This window comes from Enhydra lutris, unplaced genomic scaffold (genome assembly GCF_002288905.1).
Source record: "Enhydra lutris kenyoni isolate GAN:26980312 unplaced genomic scaffold, ASM228890v2 scaffoldscaffold21, whole genome shotgun sequence".
NCBI lineage: Eukaryota > Metazoa > Chordata > Mammalia > Carnivora > Mustelidae > Enhydra > Enhydra lutris.
Window position 1 is genome coordinate 11,411,533 of NW_019154105.1, and position 10,893 is coordinate 11,422,425.

Sequence of the window (10,893 nt, forward strand, 5' to 3'; positions counted from 1 at the left end):
TAGTTCCATCTTGGTCCTTTTACTTTCCTCTGATGATGATGAGATCATTCTAGACCCAGTAGCAATTCAATACTTGCCGTATCTACAAGAAATGTAGGGACCCAGTATCATTTAGTGTTTAAAGGATAAGTAACTGGAAAAGACTGGGGTTCTAAACAATGGATATTTTCCTTTTATTATTGTTAAAGAAAGGCTTTTGCCACATTTTTTTAATTATAAAGCTTTCTGAAGAGAGAAAATAATTTAAAAAAGATATCGTATATTTTCAGTTTTTTAAGAACTAGTTTCTAATTGAATGGTAGTTTCCATCCGCAGAAAAAAGAGAAGAAGCGTCTTCAAATCATAGAGTTTCAGAGTCAGAAGATATTTTAGAATCACCTGAAGGGATGTGTCTGCATCTTCCTAGTTTCACAAACCTAAAACCTTGGGTTCGTCCTTGACCCTTCTCCAAGTCCTGGAGAAATCCTGTCGGCTCTACCTTCAAAATAGATCCAGAGTCAGACTTTTTTTTTTTTTTTTAAAGATTTTATTTATTTGTCAGAGAGAGAGAGAGTGAGCACAGGCAGACAGAATGGCAGGCAGAGGCAGAGGGAGAAGCAGGCTCCTTGCTGAGCAAGGAGCCCGATGTGGGACTCGATCCCAGGACGCCGGGATCATGACCTGAGCCGAAGGCAGCCACTTAACCAACTGAGCCACCCAGGCATCCCCAGAATCAGACATTTTGTACCACCTCCATCCTCTCTGGCCAGGTCTTACCACCTTGGCAGTCGCTCTGCTTCTTGCTCTCCTTCAGTTTTTTCTCAAATCAATAGCCAGAGTGACACATTACATATATAAGTCAGATCATGACTGTCCTTATCGTAGCCTACATTAAAGATAGTCCTACATGGCTACAAGTTCTCATGTGATCTGATCTCACTGAATGTCCATCTCCCCCAGCCTTCTATTATTCCTCTGCTCCAGCCATCCTTGTTACTTTATCATGATACTTTATCTTGATACTTGATACTGTCTTGTTACTTTATCATGATACAGGTGTGCTTCTGCCTCAGGACCTTTGCACTGGCAGTGCCCTTTGGTTGGAATGCTTTTTCCCAGAGTTGATATGGCTCACACTCTTGCTTCCTTTAGGTCTTTCACACAAATGCTACCTTCTCAGTGATGGTTTACCTAATGAAAATTGTCATCCCATCACCTTCCCTAATTCCCTTTCTGCTTTATTTTTTTCTATTGTACTTATCATCAATTCACTCATATTTTCCTAACTTAAATTTTGTTGTCTGTCTTTCCTTTACAATAAAGGCAGGGACCTTTGTCTGTTTTTCCATTACTAAACCCCTAGCACCTAGAACATAGCAGGCCCTCAGTAGATACTTGTGGACTTAAATAAAAACTAGTAATGTATCCCCATTATCAGCCAGATGAAGAAACTAAAACCTAGAGAGACTACATGATTTTTCCAGGGTTTCATTGCAGGTTGGTCTCAGTGTTTGGGTGCATTGACTTTCAATGTGGGGCCCATTTCACCACATGATATTTTGTTTTGAGCAACTCCTAGCAACTGATGCTATATTGTGTTTGAGCCTCAATACATCAAAGAATGAAATGGGAGAGACAGAGCGATGGAAAGAGAGAGCAAGAGAGGGAGAGAGAGAATGAGAGAAAGCAAAGAGCCAAAGAAAGCAAGAGGCCAAGAGAGGTATACAACCCAAGGTTTGTACACAAACACACTCACAAGCACACATTAGGAAGACAGAGAGACCAGAGACAGGAAGAAAGACTCAGAGGACAGAACAGCCCTAACTGGATATGTGCCTCCAACCATGCCCCATCCAAGGAACCCTCCAGCCTACCACCCAACTATCAGGGTTCATTTTACTCAAGCCTGTTCCTGTCATATAACACCCTTCTCTGGGAGCTACAGAGCAAAATAAAAACTCCTTAGCTTAGCATAAAAGTCACCATCTGCCTTTTCCTGTTTTTCCTAACATAGCACAGCAGAATTTTTCCTGACATCATGATACTTCTTGCCATATTGTTCTATTTCTTCTCCACAGATTTGCCCATCTGCAAATGTGGTTTCCTGAGCCTAGAGCTCCTGCTTTTCTTCTTCCACTTGGAAAACTGTATCTTTCCATAGCCAGCTGAAAAATCCCCTCCTCTGTGAAACTTCCCTCTTCTCTCCCAGCAGAGTCAACTTTTCTGTCCTTTGAGTCCTTTTCTAGATCGGAGCATTTCCCACAGCATCTGAATGACCGATTCGTCTTGGTGCCATTGCATCTCTAGGGGCTAGACAGAGTGCCAGGGCTGAGAAGGTGCTCCGAACATCTTAGCTGAATGGATTTAGAACACTGCAGCAGCTTAACTAAGCTTGCTTCTTCTGATACGTGGCTGTGGGGAATATGAAGTAGGGGCCACATAGAGGAAGCTGCTTGTGTAAAGTAAAGCCAGGCTGTGGCTTACTTAAAGCCCTCTCTTGTGACAACAAAAACAAGTTCTACATTAAAGCCTCATCCAGTCAAAGTGGGATTTGGCAGCTTTTCCTGGCAAAAGTCTCATCGGCTTTACTTCCTTTCCAATGACTATGGTAATTGTGCATTTTAAACTCATTAATTTATTCAGCATATGCTTCTTGAGCACATTCTGAGTCGGTTCTGGGGTCTGGGAACACTGAAGGAAAAAGACAAATATAGTCCTGCCACCAGAGAGCTTATCCAGCAGAGAGCTAGCAGGGGAGGCAGATTTTAAACAAATATAAAACACATAGTTCATTGTCCTAGTAGTCATGATAGATGATACTATATACATCAGCAGTTCTAAAAAGCACAGTGATACCTAGTATTTATTGGGCTCCTAATATGCAAGTCATTACCTCTTTTACCCTTGAGTGTTTTGTTTTCAATAAGGAAGTTGTGGCACAGAGAGGTTAAGTAATGGGGTCACGGTCAGGAAGGACAGAATTGGGATTTAGACTACTATGTTCTATTGCTGTATAGTATTTGTATAAGAACTAATGTTTTCAAGTTCAGATGAAATCCAGGCATAAAGTGAGGGTTAATCTATGTGTTTTCTTTCATCTGTACAACACCCAGACCAGGAAGGCGCCCTAGATTGTGGTAGAAGGTAGCGGAAGGTACCAGACTAGAAATGCTTTCTTCAGGCTCGCTTCCAACTGTGGGTCCCCTAGTCTTCTCTGTGTCACCTTGAGCAAGTTACTCAGCTTCTTTAGAATTCAGTGTTCTATTTTTAAGACTTTAAAAGTGTGTGTATGACTAGTTTTTCTCTAAGGACCTTTCAGTTTTGAAACCATTGCATTCAAATGTCACCTCCTCAGGGAGTGCTCCCCGACCACCCTGTCTTCCCTTCTTCCTCTTTCTTCCCTCCCCCTGCTTTGGCTTCCATCACGGGGCTTGTCATTGCTTGACACTGTATCACACGTTTGACCTTCTGCTCACTGCTGTTTTCCTAATGCCTAGATCAGGGCTTCATGCATGGTGTTCGCTAGAAGCTCCGTTGAGCAAACATGTTTTCCAGAAGACTGGGCTAGGGTACAGTCCTTCGACCTGCTGTGATGTCGTCCACAAAAATGTATGCTTTGTGCTAATGTTTCTAAAACTGAAAAAAAAAAAAAAAAGCAAATACTATGTTTTTGAAAATCTGCTGTTAAAGGGAAAACTACATTTCATAAACTTGGCTTGAAAGTAGCTCACTTGGCATGTTTGTGCACTGGGTGGATACGAAAGAAAGCCCTAGAAATCCCAGACAGAGAGACCCTCTCAGTCAGGGTTTCCTCCTCCCTCTCTTCCTCCCTTCCTTTTCTCCTTTCCTTCCTTCTTCCTTCCCTCCTTCCTCTCTTCTTTCCTCCCTCCCTCCCTCCCTCCCATTCTCTCTCTCTCTGTGTCCCTCTTTCCTTCCTTCTCTCTTTCCCTCTTCCTTTCTGTCTTCCATTTTTGCCAGGGCTGCTGCCTGTGTCACTGCCGTAGCTTTGGTTCTCCTGGACGCAGCCCTCCTCGCTGTGCAGAGACCACATAATCCTAGACAGTCGTGTTGAAATGATGTTCAGAGTGTGCTAGACACTTAACTCTAGGGTTGACCTTTTTTATGTCAGTTTCTCCAAACCCATCTTTAAATATCACCTGCACATTTATAGTTTGTGAATAAATTAGAATGTAAATCCCCATCCACTCTGGGAAACCCACACTCATTTCCTTCCCTGCGCTCACTGCAGCTAATCTTTAAGTCATTTTCAACCCTGTTGTTAGGTGGGTCTCTGGGTCGAAAGCTGCTGAAGCTTGGGGAAAGATGAAAGTGCAGCGGAAAGCTGAAGGCATCAGCAAGCGTGTTATGACCAACGGCCCCATAATGACCGTTTCTCAGTGCTTGGGGACTGTGTTTCTAACGTCTGGCTTCCGAGCCATGTGGTTGCCGTGGGGTAGTTCTGCTCTCTCTCCAGTCTCTAGTGCTTGTGGAAGAAAGGAATTGTCTAAACTTCTGGTTTGGTCTTCTGCTTTGCCAAACACAGCACCGTCTGTGTTGACATCATTTGGCTGGTCGCTGCCCTTTGTCTGTACAAGGCAACACTTTAGTGCTGAGCAGTTTCGGATGGAAGCGGGATGTGTTTAGGGATTCAAAGCTTTTATGTATTTGAGATTTATTTTCCCAAAGAGAAGTATGTTCAAGTTCTAAAGACATTCAGATTGTGAGTCTGGGGGAGTGGGAGTATTCGCTTCAGCTCATGCACTACCATGTACCATTTGAATGATTTACACTTTGGGCCATCTGAGTAATCACTGAAATTTTTGGGAGAATTTTTGCACTCTTTCCATTTATTTACTTATTTTTTTTAAAGGAAAGGTGTCTCATAGCTTTTGTTAGATTCTCAAATGAATGCTCAACTGCTCTGAGCGGTGTGTAGGGGAGAAACCTGAATGGAGCTTCTGAGGCCTGGGTTCTTCAGCCTCTAACAGCAATTAGAACTTGAAAAGAAAACATTACTCTTCTGGGCACCGAGTCTTCTCATCCATAGGTGAGAAAAGTGAATTAAATCAGTGTTTTCCCAAATTTCATTCATGTACATAGTCATTTATGTACTGCCTCTGTGATTATGTCTTATTATAACCTGTGCTATCTACTTAATATTTTTATTTGAACACTGAAAAAATTTATTTTTAAAGGAACCTCATTTTTGCATCTGTGAATGGGAAACCAGCATCGCTTGATCTAAGTAAAAATAAAGTTATTTATGCACTACGTAAAAATTATTATTATGTATTTACTACATAAATATTTTACCATTGGCAGGCATGTGACCCCTGAGACACACGGGCACCGTGGATCTGTTATGTTTACCACTCCAGATGAGTTCTCCTCCCTTCTCTCCCCAGGAAGTGCCAGAAAACACTTCCTTCACTAAGGCATAACGAAGACCTCTGTAGTTTTATCCTCTGGAGGGTGGATACGTGGATGGGGGAATGCTGCTTTGGGAGTCTCAATGCGAAATATAGGATTCTGTGACAGGAGAGGCCACGTGAGGGGTGATGGGATTATCACGAGAGGCCGCAGGCTGGAATGGGAAGCAGGGTTCTTTGATCAACAGCTATCTGTGATGATAACTAGTAGATGATGGGTTTCTAGGTAAAAATAGATGGACATTCATTAAAATATTGCTTGATGTGAAAAGACAAAAGGTTATTATTCACTGAGCCTAACTCAAATCACCTGGTAGGATTCATGGTGTCTTATTTAGTTCCCAACCCCTCACCTGAGGGGACACCGGGTCTCTGTGAGAAAAGACTACATATATATGCCATGGAAGATTCCCTAAGCCTCTTCCAGAGGAACCTGAAGCAGTTTCCTAGGGTGTATGGGATGGGGGTGGGGAGGGAAAATACCCAATCTGCAAACAGGTTATTAAATGGTAGTTCTGAACCTGCAATGCCTTCATAGTTTATCAATTCAAGCTTAAAGAAGTCAGATGACAGATGGAATCTTAGTCCCTATCCATCTGGCAGTGGATCCAATGGATCTATCTTATAATTATTTTTCCAGTCCCAGAATGTACAGTGAGAATAGGTGTATGTGATAACTGGCAGAATTCCACATAGTTCTCTACATCAATGGAAGGAAAGCTATAATGGTAAGAAGGAAGCTCCTGGAACTGTCCCCCTTCTTGCAATGCCGCCAACAAGACAATAAGTCCTGTAGGGGAAGTTGCAGAGATTAGTGTCACCACTGAAGACTCGAGGGATACAAGGAAGGTATCTCTCCACATCCCCATTTAACTCACTTGTTTGGCTCTTGCAAAAGGTTTATGGGTGATGGGAAATCACTGCAGATTATTGCAAACTCAGTTGGTGATGATGCCAGTTGTAGATGGCTGTAGATATGGCACCTTTATTGGAGCAAATCAGCATAATCCATGGCACCTAGTATGTAGTTATTGATCCAGCAGATGCTTTCTTTCTGTTGCAATCAGTAAAAAAAAATCAGAAGCAGTTTGTTTTTAAAAGGCAGGGACAATATCACAAAAGCCATATACAAACAGCCCACAGTGAATACCATTCTCAATGGGAAAAAACTGAGGCCTTTTCCTCTAAGGTCAGGAATGCAACAGGGATGGCCACTCTCACCACTGTTGTTCAGCATGGTGCTAGAAGCTCTAGCCTCAACAATCAGGCAACAAAAAGAAATAAAAGGCATCCAAATTGGCAAAGAAGAAGTCAAACTCTCACTCTTTGCAGGTGACATGATACTCAATGTGGAAAACCCAAAAGACTCTATCCCAAAATTGCTAGAACTCATACAGAAATTCAGCAAAGGGGCAGGATAAAGTGCACAGAAATCAGTTGCATTTCTGTACACTAACAATGGACAGAAGAAAGAGAGATTAAGGAGTCAAGCTCATTTGCAATTGCACCAAAAATCATAAGATACATGGGAATAAACCTAACCAAAGAGGCAAAGGATCTGTACTCTGAAAACTACAGAACACTCATGAAAGGATTTGAGGAAGACACAAAGAAAATGGTAAAATGTTCCATGCTCATGGATTAGAAAAACAAGTATTATTAAAATGTCTATGCTACCTAGAGCAATCTATACATTTGGTGCAATCCCGATCAAGATACCATCAACTTTTTTCACAGGGCTACACCAAATAATCCTGAAATTTGTATGGAGCCATAAAAGAAAAGCCTGAATAGCCAAAGGAATGTTGAAAAAGAAAACCAAAGCTGGAGGCATCACAATTCCAGACTTCAAGCTCTATTACAAAGCTGTAATCATCAAGACAGCATGGTACTGGCACAAAAACAGACACAGATCAATGGAACAGAATAGAGAGCCCAGAAATGGACCCTCAACTCTATGGTCAACTAATCTTCAACAAAGCAGGAAAGAATGTCCAATGGAAAAAAGACAGTCTCTTCAACAGACGGTGATGGGGATACTAGACAACCACACACAGAAGAATCAAATTGGACCATTTTCTTACACCACACACAAAAATAGACTCAAAATGAATGAAAGAGCTAAAGGTGAGACAGGAATCCATCAAAATCCTTGAGGAGAACACAGTCAGGAACCCCTTTGGCTTCACCCACAGCAACTTCTTGTTAGACATGTGTCCAAAGCCAAGGGAAACAAAGGCAAAAATGGACTATAGGGACTTCATCAAGCTAAAAAGCTTTTACACAGCAAAGGAAATAGTCAACAAAACCAAAAGATAACTGAAAGAATGGGAGAAGATATTTGCAAAGGACACATCAGATAAAGGGCTAGTATCTAAAATCTATAAAGAACTTATCAAACTCAACACCCAAAGAACAAATAACCCAATCAAGAAATGGGCTGAAGACATGAACAGACATTTCTGCAAAGATATCCAAATGGCCAACAGACACATGAAGAATTGTTCAATGTCACTTGGCTTCAGGGAAATACAAATCAAAACCACAATGAGATCCCACTTCACACCAGTCAAAATGGTTAAAATTAACAATTCAGGAAATGACAGTTGTTGGAGAGGGTGTGGAGAAAGGGGAACCCTCCTACACTGTTGGTGGGAATGCAAGCTGGTGCAGCCACTCTGGAAAACAGCATGGAGGTTCCTCAAAAAGTTGAAAATATAGCTACCCTATGGCTCAGCAATCGCCCTACTGGGTATTTACCCTAAAGATACAAATGTAGTGATCCGAAGGGGCACGTGCACCCGAATGTTTATAGCAGCAATGTCACAATAGCCCAACTATGGAAAGAGCCCAGATGTCCATCAACAGTTGAATGAATAAAGAAGATATGGTGTATCTATACAATGGAATACAACTCAGCCATCAAAAAGATGAAATCTTGCCACTTGCAACAATGTGGATGGAACTAGAGGTTATTATACTAAGTGAAATAAGTCAATCAGAGAAAGACAAATACCATATGATTTCACTCATATGTCAAATTTAAGAGACAAGACAGAAGATCGCGGGGGATGGATTGAAAAATAAAACAAGGCAAAGTCAGAGAGGGAGACAAACCATAAGAGACTCTTAATCATAGGAAACAAACTGAGGGTTGCTGGAGGGGTGGTGGGTGGGGGGATGGGGTAACTGGGTGATGGACATTAAGGAGGGCACATGATGTAACAAGCCCTGGGTATTATATAAGACTGATGAACCACTGGGATCTACCTCTGAAACTAATAATACACTATGTGTTAATTAATTGAATTTAAACTTAAAAAATTATACATTTACAAAGCCAAAAAAAAAAAAGAAAAAAAGTCAGGGACAACACAAACTTTTACTGTGTTGCCTCAGGACTGTGTCACTTTTCTTAGTCTGTCATAACACAGTCCTAAGGTCGCTGGACCATCTTTCTATCCCATAGGAGCCATGCTAGTCCCTGACACTGAAGGCACAGCTCATCAGGTTCTGGTTGGCATAAACCACAAGCCGGAAGGTGGGAGATAAATATGGCACAACTTCACAGGGATGCTGACATTTCTGGAGGTCGGGTTGTCTGGGCCATGTCAGGAGATCTAAAGTGGAGAGCAAGCTGCCGCCGCTTCCACCGCCCTGCAGGAAGAGAAACCAGAGTGCTTGTTGGACTTCTTTGTGTTTCGAAGATAACACATATCACTCAAAAGCCTGCCAGTTTTGAACAGAACTTAGCGCAAGAAAGGGGTCCATGCCGTAGCCTAGGTGTCCCTGTCCCTGGGGCATTGTGACTCAGGGACCCACATGGATGGGAACTATCAGTGGCTGTAGGGAATTCTCTGCCCTAGCAGGGGAGTAACAGCACAGAACTTCGGAGTTTTCTTTGTGAAAAGAAGTTCTTGCCTTACGGCTGGACCCTGATTGAGACAGTGTGCCTGACTATGGGAGGCCAAGTGATAATGTTGAGTTGCTTGTTGAACTGGGTGGTATATGTTCCACTGAAACCGTAAAACAGAATACGGGCAGCAGCATCCCCTGTACGTGGAGATGGTGGGCATCCCCTGTACGTGGAGATGGTGGATATGACGCCAGGTTTCAGCAGGCCCTGGAGGACTCCGGCAAATTGTACAAGCAGGTGAGTCAGACTTCCACGTACTTCCTCTTTGTGACCTGGATGCCTTTCCCTCAATGCCCACCTCTAGCTTCATGGGGATTCCATAAGACAGACAAACCAAAACAAAATAAAGACCCGAAAACAGATGTCCCGCTTTGCCCTAGGTAGTACTGGTTTATACCCGTTGTCAGCATTCATTTATCATTCATGACACCACTTTTCTTTCTTTCTTTTTTTTAAGTGATTTTATATATTCCCTTGACAGAGAGAGAGAGAGAGAGACATAGAGAGCAAGCACACAAGCAGGGGGAGTGGCAGGCAGAGGGAGAGAGAGAAGCAGGCTGCCCACTGAGCAGGGAGCCCAATGTGGGCTCCATCCCAGGACTCTGAGACCATGACCTGAGCTGAAGGCTGATGCCCAGGGACTCAGCCATCCAGGTGCCCTATGACACATCTTTTCATTATCAAAATTGTCCCAGTTTGGAGAATCAATTTCATGGCTTCCCCATCGACGATCGGTTAATGGAGAGGAAAAAGTGTGCCCCTGGTTTGTGGATTTCTGTATGGGATTCTAGCATCAGCTGCAAGTGCACAGTCAGGGTGCCACAATCCTGCTCAGTGGGCAGGACACTGAAAGGTATGTCTGGTTGTCTATTTTGTTTGGAAGGACAGATGGCCTGAGATAGATTCATCCTGCCTCAGCCTCAGTGCCATATTGCTCAGTGGGTTAGGGCCTTGAAGAGTAAAATTGGAAAATTGGCCATAAGGAGGTCTAGACGGCAAGCTATCAGCATGGGCCTCCCGCGATGGGATGTATTATGAAAATATTTGTTTCTCATTATTATGAAAATATTTGTTTCTCATGTAAATGCCTGATAGAGGGGAGCCAACGTGGAGGAATTCTCAATAATTAGGGTGGCTCCTGTGGGTGACATTTAGCCTCATCCTTGGCCAACTTGGTGTTTGCTCACTGGACCCGTGTTTGAGGTGGACATGGTGGCAGGGAGAGAGGTTATTCAAGGGCTCAACAACACAGTATCCCCCGGTCAAAGCTGATCTACCTATCAGTGCTGTTCAGTGCCCGGTCTGCCAATAGGGAGGCCACCTTTGAGCCCTTGGTATGACAACATTCACCAGGGAAACCAGCATGTGCGATCTCACAAATGCACACTCTCAACTGCAAAGAAGCAGCCGGTGGTGTGCGGAGTGTACGTGGAAAAGCACAATTCATCAGATAACATGAACAATTCGGTTCCCTTCTCATTGCTGCTCTCTTGCTGGGTTCTCTTCATGAGAAGGACCAGTAGGAAAAGGAGGAAACTGCTGGGACTCAGCGATTTTCTCTGAGAACTT